The following is a 10,496-nucleotide window of genomic DNA, read 5'->3' on the forward strand; positions in this document are numbered from 1 at the left end:
AAGGTTGAGAGTTCCATGTTCACAATGACATATGTTTTAACGGCATCAGTCGTTTTTTTTCACATGGGTGTATTTTGTGAATCTGCTTTTGCGGCTAACACCGCTAACGTGGCTAACGTGTAGCGTGCCACAAGCAAGTACTAGAGATACTGTCAACACAGTTAATAGAGTCTGATGGGGAGGGGAGGTCATGGAACTGATTCCACCAAAACATTTTTACTGCATTTACCAGAAACACAACACACTTTTAGTTTTTTTGTAGAAAATCTATATATTTTAGTTAAAATAAAAAAAAGTTTCAGTTTCACTGCTGTCGCACAGCCCCCCCAACACAAAACCTGTTCCTGCTGCCCCTCATTTGCCTAAAACATCTCTATCCTACTGCAGCTTTAGGTAAATCAGTTGCTGTTTTTAGAAGCATTGAAATGGTGGAAACAGCAGCAAAGGAGAATCTTCTTTGTGTCATTTGAATAATCCTGAAGCTTAAATCCAAACGCTGCTGAATGCTATGATGGGAGCATGTCCTTTCTCTACAGATTAGCATATCGCCACCGCCCCCCCTCTTTATTTATTTATTTGTCCCCGTGATCTCGCATATCAAAATCCCTGACAGCTGTCAAGGTGTAATGACCACAGCCTGCGGATGCCGGACAACAACGGCGCTCTGAATTCGTATGGCGGCGCCGTGATGGTTTGGCTTATTAACACGAGGCCTTAGGTTTGTTTATGTTTGATAATCCCCCCCCTCCAGTGATTAGTGGAACAAATGGCTGCCTGTCGTATTACAGCTGTTGTTTTGCTGGCCATTTGTAAATCTGTCCTGCTTTTGGTCGGGAGATCCTCTCATTACCCTGCGTGGGTGTGCGGGTGTGATGTGCACCGAATCACTGCTATCTCCACAATCTGCCTATGCGTGTTATTGATTCTAATTCAGGTGAACCCGCTCACAAACAATCCCCTCACCTTGATCCCCCCCTTCCTCCCTCACATGTGTTTGGAAATGTGTCTTAATTATAAAGCTCAGTGAAATATGGAAATGGTTACTGCCCTATTAGGGATTTGGCTTTGTCTGGATTTATCCTCTTTCCGTCTGTTTGTCGGAATTCAGGAACTGAATTTATTTTTTTCTACCCTTTCAGAAAATTGCTCCCATCTTGATTTTGGTGTAAAAATGCTTTTACTATGGAGGTCCGGACATGAAATTGAAAAAAAAATTCTCAAATTAATCATTTATGGGCACAAATTGGTATTTTCTGCACACACAGTTGTATTTCATGGCCACAAATTAGCATTTCTTTTTTTAGCATTACTTTTGCAGTACTTTAGTATTTTCAGTTTCTACCACGTGGCCATGAAATGATTATTGGAGTGCACAAATGGATAATTTGTGTGCCCAAAAACGGATTTGTGCGCCCAAAATACTGGGTAGTGTCTTAAGATTATTAATTTAAACAAACAATTTGTCTTTTACTTCGTTTTCTTGAGGGTGTCATGAACAGGACCGTATTTTGTAGCTTTGGACATGACATTATATATACTAATATTTATACTATATACTTATACTATTTTTTGAACAATAATTAGCATACTTTTAGCTTTTTTGTACATAAATTGGCATTTTGTGACCTCAAGTTAATTTCTTAATATCTTCAAGTCCCAAAAAATGCTAAAAAAAAAAGCTAAATTTTGACCAAAAGTTACTAAAACTGTGGCCGCAAACTATCAATATTTGGCCACAATAAACTTTCTGTATGTGTCAAATGCTAATTTATGCACACAAGATACTAATTTGTGCACAACATTCTAATTTGTACTGACACTTTGTGTGTTGCAAACTTTTATTTGTGACCTCAAAAATCTATTTTGTGCAAACAAAATGCAAGTTTGTGTGAACCAAATGCTATTTTTTCCCCTTAAATGCTAATCTGTGCCCAGAAACTACTAATTTCTGCTCACGAAATGCTCATTTTTGTACACAAAATACTGCCCACAAAATCCTAAAAAATGCTAATTTGTGACAAAATACAAATCTGTGGCTATAGTCTTTGTGTACAAAATGCAAATTATTACTCACAAAGTGCTAAAAATGCTAATTTGAGTACATAATATTATTCATATAATACTACTTCCAGACAAAAAATGATTAATTTTAGAAAAAAATGTTTATTCATATTTATTAATTTTTAAAAATAAATTATTTATGTTTTTTTTTTTTCACGTCCAGAGCTCCCTATTTTTCCGTCGTAATTGCATTGCTTTCTCCTCCTTCCACTTTTGTAAATGTAAAGTTGAAAAATTAAAGCCGTTGTTTTTCTGTATGAAGCTTTAGGGACACCAAAGGAGCCAGAACGGATGTGTCATTTGGAGATCAGTGGTGGAGCAGCCTCCAAAGCAAAGCAGGGAGAAACTGAATGTGTTTCCTCTTTGATTCAGAGGCGTTTTCATTTGCAAGGCCAGTTGAAAAAGAAAACACTCCTAATTACAGCCAATCCCTATGGGAGTGTTTGCAAAAGGGATGAAGGGTATTTACTCAAACACGCACACACCTGAAAAGAGTCCAGAAAAAGATCAATCTTCCACAGTTGGCCTCAGAGCAGCACTAATGGAACTGGGACCAGTTCAAGTGCTCTTCGATATTTGGACGGTGCAGAAAGCGCATATAGAGGAGTTGTGTCTCTGCAGGGCTGGGGCTTCAAACTGGCAACTGTAGCAGAACACGCCGAGGGTCCTGCTCCAAAGCTCTTTAACAAGAGACCTTTCGGGCTGGAGAACACATCCTGCTGGAGCTGGTAATGTGCAAATAAAATCCTAATAGGATTTTGCCTGCATATAAATTGCCTGTGAGTAATTATTTTAACATTTGCTGCTCCTGTTCTGAGCCTGAAAGGTGGATTTGAGAGCAGCTGAAAGTTGGGAGAGAGGCTGAAAGAAGCCGGTGCTTGAACGTGCGTTTCAGTGTGGTATTAATTATCCTGATGCAGGTCAAAGTGGGCTCACGCTGGCCCACAGGGGGTTGGAGGATATCATTAAAATCAGGGCTCAGAAACGCACGCTGCAGCGAGCTCGTCTCCTCCAACAACACACACGCGTGAACCTGTTCAAATGTCGATACACATTTACCCGCCTGTGCGTGCAAAACACACTTCCACGAGCACACATTCATCAAGCTGAGCTAAATGTGGGTCATTTTGGTTTTAGCAACTGTGGGGGGTGATTAGTGTGTGATCCAGCCATCATCAAAGAGGAATCCCACAGAAAAGCCAATACATCCAGCTTCTGCGAGGCCTGATTGGCCATTTTCTGGTTGATTTTAGCTCTCTTGATGTGGTAAGTGGTGCAGCTATGGGAAGAATAGCAGCAGCCGCTGGGAAAACACTTTTGGTATGAAAAAAAAAACCTACCCAGTCATGTGTTTCAACAGAGTAAAAAAGACATTCATACTGCAGAAATATGAAAGAATATGATAATCATGTGACGCTGCAATGATCAGTAATGTATCAGCTGCTATTCAAGGGACACTAATGTTGGAGTGGAGTCGTCTGGAACCCACAAACTTCAGTTTACAATATTTTATTTTCACTGGTGTCTGTGGTAGACATGATATTGTGTCCACCTTTGTCAATGTAAGGGTGGGGTCATCTGGACCCTACAAGATGGCGCAAACGTTAAGGAAATCAAAAAGTACAGGTCCTAAAACAGAGCCTTGGGGAACGCACTTGAAGGATTACAAGAGAAGTAACAAACAATATAAAAGTACTAGTTATCTTTTTTATTCGGGAGAAAATTCAGCTTTATCAGCTTTTTATGCCTTCTTAGGAAGTAAAAACTGTAAAAATTCTGAACAAAATTAGTAACGGGTCGATAAAATTTTACTTTCTTGGAAGTTTCTTTCTGGCAATGAACAACAATGGCATCAGCAAAGAGTGAGGACATCTTGTGGTCAACTAAAGTCATGACTAGCTGTCAATAGCGGATGTGAACAATACTTTGAAACATTCATATTTCTGTCACAGCACTAGTATCATTCATCAAAGGAGACGTCGGTGTCTTATTCCAGCCATGGAGCGGCAAGCTAGGTAGGAGTGGCTACGAATGAAGCGATTTTGGGAAATCACGGTTGGTGATATTACAGATGTGGATCCAACAATTCCTCATGACATGCTTAACTTTTAATGAGCTGTGACGCTGCTGGACCTCTTCTGGCGCTCGGTTGTTGGTCAAGTGACTCATTAAATCCGAGAAATGTTTCCGTTGCAGTTTTCCAAAACATGTCAATTTCAAAAACCACCTCCTCGAAGGGAAAAAACTTTTTTTGATGAATGCGAGTTTTGTCAAAATTATTACGAATTCAATTTGCTGAGTATGGAAATGCAGCTAAAGCACTGGTCATTTCTATGTTGTTTAGAACTGTGGAGTCAGAATAACCTGATGTTTTTGTTCTTTCATTTTTTGGTATTAACCCTATGTATCTGTTAGTATCTGTTTGATCCACACTTTTCTGAGATCCTTTCTTATTAGCATTATCCAAACTTTCGTTAAAAATCTATTTGATAAAACCTGGTCCATGTTTTCTACCCTGTAGTTCATCATTATTCCACTAGGGGTAGTAGGACTTTTCCAGCTCATTTCAAAATGGCTGCCTCCATGACACTTTTGGTGGGAAAATGTTTGACTAATTTTCAAAACTTGATGGTGAAAAAACTCATCACTTTGTCATTCATTCCTTACTTCTAATCTTCTTGTTTATTGATAAGTAGTTCTGTACATCATGTCAAAATTCGATAAAGTTTTGCGCAATGGAAACCCAGCTATAGATGACTGTAAAGAGTTAAATGTTTTATAGCGCATGTTGTTCTGGGCCGTCCCTGCTGTACAGAAACACGGAGCGCCTGAGGCTGCGGCTCAGCAGACCTTCCTCCCCAGAGCAGCTTCAATGACACACTTGACATTGATGAAGTCGGATGCAGTTTTGAAGATGAGTTGCAGAGGAGGCAGCTTTAGATGCAGAGCTCAGATTGAAAAAAGGAACAGTCATTGATTGATCAGCCGATGGGGGCTGGATCGGAGATCAGCTGATGGACCGAGATTTAAGCCGAGCAAATTGACTCGCCTGAAATAATGTTATGTTCAATAAAAAACATAATAAGTGAGTTGAAAGGAAAACTTAGACTTCATCAGTGGAGTTCTGCCTCTTAGCTAAAGCACTGCAGCTGTTTATTAACCATTAATCTCCTCCAACACCTAGAGGGTATTTTGAGGTGGCATACAGTCCTCTGTTATATTGGAAGTGTGAGCAAAAAGCCTATGGGCACAGAGATAATGAGAGTTCACGGTGCTGCCTTTGAGCCACACAACAAAGATAAAGTCGTCTTTGGACCCACAAGTGCTCCACTTTTGTTTTTTTCCCTTTGGATTTGCATCATCCTCTTCTATCAGTAAAAAGTCTTTGTAGAAATGTTATCATAGACGACCCAGAGCAACGAAAAAAAGCAAACAATTCACCTCACCGTCTCGACAGGTCTCTAATGACAAATTGAGGTCATCGTGTTGATCTTAATTAAGTTCACTCAACAAAATAGAGATTTGGAATGTAAATAATGCAAGATTGGATTTCTCGTTTTTTAATTCTCTGAGTAAATGTACACCTAGTAAGAGCTCTAAATGGTTCCAAGTATGTGATAAAGTAACAGATATATGTGAGGAAAAAAAGTTCAGATTAAAATTAATTTCAATACTGATAAAATTGTTAAAGTTTCAAGTCCTCACCAAATACGCTTTAATGTTTTATAGCAAAAGATCAAACATTTAGATAAAAAGTTAAAATGTGTAAATTCACAAACATGTCAAAAAATCTCCAAGAAAACTAAAACTCCAAGGAATTATTGCATTGAAACTGGTAATTTGTGGGAAATGAGTCCTAACAAGATTAGGAAAGAGATGGAAAAGATGTGGCTGCTAATGATTTAATTATGTTTTATAGTAGGGCTGAGTGTCACCAATAATTTCCAGAATCTATTTAATTCGAATATCTAGAGCAAGGATCGATTCATTTATTTATTTATTTTACTTTATTAATCTTTCAATCGTCTCGATTCACTTTGATTCAATTCAGTTTTGAGGTTACACCATTTACACATTTGGACACATTTGTTCAGAAATACATTATTAATCTAAAAATATATATGTTTTGAAGATTTTCATATTAACCTGGTACAGTTTAAATTCTGTAAAATGTCAAATTATATTGAAATAGTTAATATCACACAGTGTAACATGGATTCTCAAACAGAGAAGCTCTAAGAATTGTTCTGCCTCTCCTGGAGGGAGTTTCAGTTTGGCCACTAGGTGGTGAGAGCGCTAAAACATTACACTTTATTCCAGAAGAAGAAAGTATGAGTAAAAACAGTTTTAGACCACATATGGTTATTTTAAAAATATTTCCTTAAAGATTTTAGGAAAATTCATGCCTGTGAGTATATACAGATGTTAATTTAGTCAGCTATGTATGTTTTGATCAACTGAGCTTTAGCATTAGCCGTCTTATGGGAATTCCCATTATATGTTAGCAACAAACTAGCGGACTTTAGCATTATGCGTTAGATCGATCTCAACATTTTTGAATCGATCATTGATCTATTAAGCTTAAATCGATTCAGATCGGTTTAATCAACCCAGCCCTGTTTTATAGCTAATTCAAGATAAGGGTCAATTCCGACCCATTGAAAACCCACTTCTATCATCTCTTGATCTATCCCACTACAGACAGGATGTCTATTAGATACCTAATATACATTTACTGTAGATGTCTCTTTATGACTATTTTGTTACTCTATTAGATGTCTACCAAGAGTGTTCTGAGAGATTTCTGCATACAGACGTCTACTACACATCTACTTGTGACAAATCAATCGTTGGATATTTTTAAATGTCTGTTAGAGTACTTTTTTAAACATTTACTAGTTAAAAATACTGCAATTTCACATCCATCCATTCATCTTCAGAACCCAGTGGGTCTTTTTTGGGGTCACAAGTTTGCTGGTTCCAATCCAGGTACTGTTGAAGGTGGAGTCCACCCTAACCAGGTCACTAGTTTGTCACAGGGCCACACAAACACGCAGGAACAATTCCCAGACACCAGTTAATCTGAGAAACATGTTATTGAACTGTGGGAGGGAGCAGGAGAAAACATAGAGGAAGGACATGCAAACTCGACACAGAAAGGTCCCGGCTGGGATTTGAACAGGTTCTTCTTGCTGCAAGGTGACAGAACTAACCACTATGCTACAGTGAAGGCTTTTTGTTCGTAGACAATTAGTAATCACAAAGTTTTACAACGCAAGTAGTAGCAAACATTTTTACTGACATTTAAGTTAAAGATCTCAGAAACTTGCATCAAAACAACAATCCAACAGCTATACTTTTGTTGAGATTTTTATTTTATCACATAACTAAACAAAATTATGGTAAAAGGTTTAATCTATTGGTCAGAGTGGATTGTTATCAGAGCTTAAAGCACACTTTCTTATGTTCTGCTGAACACTAGTGCCTAGTTGCTGCTCAGAGTCAAAGTTCTTAAACTGTAGACTTTTATTTCCATGTATAGATTAGGGGAAAAAGTGGAATCTACACTAAGTAGACCGTAAATGAAACCACAACGATAGAAAACTTTTTGACTTTGCTTTTCTATTTTAAATCTAATAAATGCTTAAAACAGTTTTTTAAAAGAATATCAAAGATTAGATGTCTACAGGTAGATGTGTAGGAGACCTTTATATGCAGAACATTATCGGTAGACAGCTAATAGTTTAACAAGGTAGAGTGGCCTGAGATGTCCAGTGGACATCTACAATCAATGTCTATTAGTTATCTTATAGGTATCTACTGTACAATTGATGTCTATTAGTCATCTTATAGGTATCTACTGTACAATTGATGTCTATTAGTTATCTTATAGGTATCTAGAGTACAATTGATGTCTATTAGTTATCTTATAGGTATCTACAGTACAATTGATGTCTATTAGTTATCTTCTACAATTGATGTCTATTAGTTATCTTATAGGTATCAACTGTACAATTGATGTCTATTAGTTATCTTATACTGTAGGCATCTACAGTACAATTGATGTTTATTAGTTATCTTATAGGTATCTACTGTACAATTGATGTCTATTAGTTATCTTACAGGTATCTACAGTACAATTGATGTCTATTAGTTATCTTCTACAATTGATGTCTATTAGTTATCTTATAGGTATCTACTGTACAATTGACGTCTATTAGTTATCTTATACTGTAGGCATCTACAGTACAATTGATGTCTATTAGTTATCTTACAGGTATCTACAGTACAATTGATGTCTATTAGTTATCTTCTACAGTTATGTCTATTAGTTATCTTATAGACATCTACAATCAATGTCTATTAGTTATCTTATAAATATCTACTGTACAATCGATATCTATTAGTTTTTTAATAGACGTCTACAATCGTTGTCTATTAGATAACATACAGACATCTATTGTAGATGTCTATTAGATGACTAATAGACATTGATTGTAATATCTATTACATAAATACTAGACATCGTGTGTCAAGTGGGAAAATCTAACCAATGGCCATGTTTACACAAGGCATGACTGGACCTTGACACAATCAGCTGAGGGAAAGTTATCTGTTAGAGATCTAAACCACAAAATTCAACAGACCTTGATGAATTGATGTCTATTAGATGCATAGTACATATCTACAGCCATGATTTAGTTGTCTAATAGATATATTTGTGCTTTGTGGGATTTTTTAAGTGTTCTGTGTTTTTTTTTTTGTTGTTTTTTTTTTATTTTATTTTATTTTTTTCATTTTTAGCCACAATAAATAAAGGAACCTTTGTCATTTTTAGAATACATTTTCTGTACAGCAGACAAAATTTATTGGAATTTCACCTCTGAGTTGTGGGCGGGACTATTGGGATGGTTTAAGCCCACCCCCACTCCCCATCCTGCATCTGTTTACATGCTTTACAGCTCGCTGCCATCCCCTTTAACCTAACATTGCCTGTGCAACAAAAATGGCAAGCAATCTTAAAGCTTTACAGCTGTACAGTTTTAACTTCTTACATTGATGTGTAATCCCTGCCATGACGAAGGTGGACAGGATTTTATGTCTACCACGGACACCAGTGAAGATAAAAAGTCCTTGGAAAAAAAAGTTCAGCGCACTGTTTTTTGGGGTCCAGATTACCCCACTTTTAATGTAAACATGCCTAGGATAGTATAAGGGTTACGCCAGATGGCAGCTTGAACGAGGAAAACAAAGATGTACATGAATCTAGTCATATACAAGTGAAGATATCAGAATGGAGCGACGCTGGGAGCTTATGGCCCACTGATTGTAGATTCTCCATCACAACTACAAGACATCTTATCCACCTTCTCGTGATTCACAACTATTTGAGTAAAAAAATACTCAGAAATGCAATTTTAAGTTTAATTTTTGTATATATCCATCAAAAGAAAGACGCCCCAATAACATGTTTAAATCTATCAAAAAAACAATTTTAGTGCGTATTGGCAAGAACCTGGCGATACAATACATATCCCAATACGTCTCTCATGACACGATATATCGCGATATATCCCAAGACTCTACTAAAAAAATGTTCCACTTTTTTAAGGATATTACTTAGTAGTCATCTGGGATTTTGGAGGAAAACAAAAGTAAGATGCTGAAGGATGCTCGTGAATAATCAATTGAATATTGTCTTGTTAGCATTTTAAATCGACTCTAAATATCACAAAATGCCAAATCTATTTCCGCTACACCCCCTAGTAGTAACATAAAGCTAAAACGAGAGTAAGAATAACCACATTCCCATTGTTGCATGTTCCAGTTTTCCAAAACCTTATAATCATCTATTTTTTTTTATTTCTACCTCTAATTGTATATTCATTTGCGTGTTGAGCTTGTGGATGAATGTAGTCAGTCACACCCCCTTCAAAAGTGTGTCAGAGCTCAATGTTTTGGTCAAACTTGGATTACTCAGGGATTTGGCAAATGTGGTTATATAAATGTGTACAATATGCAGCAGTGAATCCGGAGCGAAGCGTTCGCCTAAATATAGCCGACACAATCAGACTCCGATAGAAAAGAGGAGTCTGCTCCTGCTCGGCCCCTGCAGTGTTTGCAGGATATTGAAAGGTTGCTGTTGGGGTTTGGGTTCACTTGCCCTCAGAGTGACAGGAATAGGAATGACACTTTCTTTTTTTAAAAGTCCTGCAGCTTCCCTTCTCGTCGTCACAGGCGGAAATTTAACTACAAGCGTGTGGCTTTCATCATCAGAGCGTGGAGGATCCGGTTTGGACACGGCGCTGTCCGTGGTGCTGAATCCAAAGCTTGAATTCGCCCTGAAGTGACTCTCCGCTCAACCTCCTTTCATCACGGAGGGGAAATTACGCTCAACAGTGAGCAGTTAATGCTTTAAAAGTTAATAAATGTAA

The 10,496-nt window shown here is 37.4% G+C and overlaps 1 protein-coding gene across 1 annotated transcript in view; it reads left to right on the forward strand.

Moving 5' to 3' along the window:
• lrrc24 (leucine rich repeat containing 24) overlaps nucleotides 1-10,496 on the forward strand; it is a 48,776-nt gene that overhangs the window by 11,600 nt on the left and 26,680 nt on the right. The window lies entirely within an intron of this gene.

Source organism: Oryzias melastigma, linkage group LG17 (assembly GCF_002922805.2).
Source record: "Oryzias melastigma strain HK-1 linkage group LG17, ASM292280v2, whole genome shotgun sequence".
NCBI lineage: Eukaryota > Metazoa > Chordata > Actinopteri > Beloniformes > Adrianichthyidae > Oryzias > Oryzias melastigma.